General features: G+C 38.0%; 1 protein-coding gene across 3 annotated transcripts in view; it reads left to right on the top strand.

Moving 5' to 3' along the window:
- Window positions 1–4287, top strand: part of LOC106881988 (uncharacterized) — a 450650-nt gene that overhangs the window by 225983 nt on the left and 220380 nt on the right. The gene's annotated exons all lie outside the window — the stretch shown is intronic.

Genomic DNA, 4287 nt, shown 5'->3' on the forward strand with positions numbered 1-4287 from the left:
ATATATATATATATATATATATATATATATATATATACCTTTCTCTGTGTGTGTTTGTGTATATTCTTTGTTTTTAAACTTGGTTCTTTCCATTTTGTTTTCTAATTTGAAATGAATTGTTGAATATATTTGTCCAACTGTTCAGAGTTGTACAGCTTGCAATGAACTGAAGGATCCTCGACAAAATAGATTCTGAAACCACCAACTCTTTTACACTGTCTTCCACTCTGTCTTTTCCTTTATTTTATATATTTTTTTTTGTGTTTTTTTTCTTATTTTTAAATTTGCATCAAGGGATGAGGGGGTTGCTGCATATTTCTTGTCACTGATCTTTAGATCATAGAAGAAAAAGCATTATAATAATAATAATAATAATAATAATAATAATAATGATAATAATAAAATAGAACCACCGTACTGTTTGTATGTTTGCCGGTTTTATTTTCCTTTTTCCGTTTCTACAAAGAACAGCTTAAAAACAGAAATTCCTTTTATACCATTCTGCATTCACTTCACACAAAGCTGTGTTCAACTGAAATCTTTTCATTTCCTTGTGATTTAAACTGATCGCAAAAATTCTTGCTTCTTCTTAATTTATAGAATTACAAATCACCAAATGCCACAATCACTATTAGCAAGCCAGTGAAGAAGGGTGGACACTCAATGTGGTCGCTTGACCTGCTAGAAATAACAACTAAATTTTTCCTGAAATCAAACCAATAGTTTTAAATAACGTACAGTCCTAGACACCTTTTAAACAATAGTTCTCAACTGCAGCCCATATGTCCCCTCGGGGGTTGATATTAGATTTTTGGGATTCATGCAAGTAAAATGGTAAATTGGGGGATCCACATAGGCGTTTTAGCGGTCCATGAAAAAATTCCATTTTAGATGTATTTATTGTAAGAAACATCTAGCTCCGTTTCCCTAATATTTCACATAGTTTAACCTAGTCAAGTAAATGAGAGAAAAATTAAATAGAAATTTTCTAAGAAGTATCTATAAATGTAGTTTATAAATATCAAATGGAATATTATTTTTTCCCCCCCAGGATAACCCCTTAGCATTCAAATTACTGTGTCAGACGTTATATCTATTCATTCACATGTTTTGGATTAATCTTGCATTATCTTGTAGCTTCAAAATTTCAGTAATGTGAAAAAGCATCCAGTCCACTCTGTAAAATGGTTGGCATTTGGAAGGGCATCCGGCTGTAAAAACCATGTTGAACGGACCTTGCCTATGCTTGTGCCATGTTAAAAGCACTCAGTTCACTCTGCTGTGTGGTTGGTATTAGGAAGGGCATCCAGCCATAAAAACCCTGCTAAAACAGACACAGAAGTTTCGAGCAGTCTTTTGCCTGGTGCCAGTTCCTGTCAAACCACCTAACCCTTACGAGCATGGAAGGTATACGTTAAACGATGATGATGATAATGGTTGATGATGATGATGATGATGACGATGACAATGATGATGATGATGGTGACAATGATGATGATAATGATTGTTTAGTTTTAGAAGATGCTGCAGAGTAGTAAGTATGGTTTGCTCATAAAATAAGGTAGGATATTTGAGCTGGATATGGTGTGTTTAAATGCTAAAGGGTTAAGATAGGAAATCAAAAGGGGTCCGTAGGTAAAAATGGTTAAGAACCACTGGTCTAGAATATGACAAAGGAAGATAATTGTAATGGCTTTCATCAAAGGTTTGTCAGATCAGGGCTTCCATGATGGTGGTATGTAAAAAGCAGCCACTACATTCTTGGAGTGGGTGGCGTTTGGAAGGGCAGCCTCCAGGCTTGCCAGTCCTCAGTCAAACCGTCTAGCCCATGCCAGTATGGAAAGCGGAGATTAAACAATGATGATGATGATGATGATGACAAGATATGAAGTAGTATTTCTTATGCTTCTTTATGTCCAGAGATCAGATCCTGCAACAGTCAAATTTGCTTTCCATCTTTTTGGGGGTTGATAAAATAGACTACCAGTCAAAAGTTAGGGTCGATGAATAAACGTGCCCCCTCCCCTCATATTGCTAGCTTTATGTTAAAATTTGAAACATGTGGAGTCATTAACATAACGGACAAAATGCTTAGAGGCACTTCAAAAGTGCTTTAGAATTTGAGTTCAAATTCTTCCAAGGTCAACTTAGCATTTTATTGCTTTGGATGTTGTTGAAATAAAGTGCCAGTCAAATACCAAGACTGATCAATTGACTTTCCCTCTACCCTCAAGTAGCTTGTCTTATGCTAAAATATGAAACAGAGTCATTAATTAGCACAGTAAACAAAATGCTTAGTGGTGTTTCTACCAGCAGTTTACATTCTGAGTTCAAATTCCATCGAGGTCGACTTTGCCTTTTGTCCTTTCAAGGGTCGATAAATTAAGTACCAGTGAAACACTGGGGTCGGTGCAATCGACTCGTCCCCTCCTTCAAATGGCGGCCCTTATGGAAAAATTTGAAACTATTATCTTTGGATGTTGTTAAAGTAAAGCATCATTTAAGTACTGAGGTCAATGTAATTGACTTGCTCCCGTCTTTAATTACTGGCTCCCTTAATTATTTGCTCCCTTAATTACTTGCTCCCTTCTTTAATTCCTGGCTCCCTTAATTACTTGCTCCCTTCTTTAATTACTGGCCTTGTGCCAAAATTCGAAACAATTATCATTAGCATTATTAATTGCAGGTGTAAGGCGGAGATCTGGCAGAATTATTAGCACACCTGGCGAAATACTTAGCGGTATTTGGTCTGTTTTTACATTCTGAGTTCAAATACTGCTGGGGTCAACTTTGCCTTTCATCCTTTCAGGGTCAATAAATTAAATACCGGTTACACACTGGGTCGATGTAATCGACTTGTCCCCCTCAGCTTATAGCTGAAAGGATTATTAATTAAAGGTGTGGCTGTGTGGATAGGTGCAGGTGTGGCTGAGTGGTAAGAAGCTTGCTTCCCAATCACATGATCCCAGGTTCTGTTCCACTGTGTGGCACTTTGGGCAAGTGTCTTCTACTGTAGCCTTGGGCCGACCAAGACCTTGTGAGTGGATTTGGTAGATGGAAACTGAAAGAAGTCAGTTGTATATGTACATATATATATATATATATATATATATATATATATATATATACACACACACATACACACACGTGTGTGTTTGTGTGTCTGTGTTTGCACCCCTGTTGCTTGACAACCGATGTTGGTGTGTTTACATGCCTGTAACTTAGCAGTTTGACAAAAGAGACTGATAGAATAAGTTCTAGGCTTACAAAGAATAAGTCCTGGGGTTGATTCGTTCAACTAAAGGCCGTGCTCCAGCATGGCAAAGGTCAAGTGACTGAAACAAGTAAAAGATTATCATTAGGGTAACGGGCTGGCAGAATCGTTAACACGCTGGGAAAATAATTTCTGGCATTCTATCTGTCTTCGTGTTTTGAGTTCAAATTCTGCTGAGGGCAACTCTTTGCCTTTCATCCTTTTGAGGTTAATAAAGTAAGTACCAGTTAAGTACTGGGGTCGAGGTGATTGAATTACTTCTTTCATGAAATTGCTGGACTTGTGCCAAAATTTGAAATCAAAAGTATTTTATCCGTCTTTATGTTCTGAGTTCAAATTCTGCCGTGGTTGAGTTTGCCTTTCATCCTTTCAGGGCCAATGAAATAAGTACCAGTTATGCACTTGGGTCGATGTAATCGACTAGCCCCCTCCTCCACTAAAATTTCAGCCCTCATGTCTATAATAGAAAGGGTCACTAATTATTTGATTTGGGTGGTAAACTGGCAGAATCGTTAACACTCCAGACGAAATACTTAGCTGCATTCTGTCCGTCTTCATGTCCTGAGTTCAAATTCTGCTGAGGTCGACTTTGCTTTTCATCCTTTTAAGGGTGATAAAGCGAGTACCAGTCATATACTGGCGTCGATGCATTTGACTTACCCTTGTGCTAAAATTCGAAACCTTAATTAATCATTTCACTGACTAACCACTGCCCTTCAAAATTACTAGCCTTGTTCTTAAATTAGAAGCCAGTACGACAAGTGCTACAACTAACTCTACTCTCAGTACCATCACCGATACTACCACATCTGTAACAATCACTACTGCTGCCTATGCAACCACTCCTAGTGCTACAACTGACACCATATACACAACTACTTGACCACTACAATGATTATTGCCTTAAGTGGTAGTAAGTTAAATACCGTAGTCAAGCACAAGGTTCGTTTCTGTCACCGCTACCACCACCATCACCACACCACCACCACACCACCACCACCACCTCCACCGCC

The sequence above is a fragment of the Octopus bimaculoides genome, chromosome 2, assembly GCF_001194135.2.
Source record: "Octopus bimaculoides isolate UCB-OBI-ISO-001 chromosome 2, ASM119413v2, whole genome shotgun sequence".
NCBI classification, from domain to species: domain Eukaryota; kingdom Metazoa; phylum Mollusca; class Cephalopoda; order Octopoda; family Octopodidae; genus Octopus; species Octopus bimaculoides.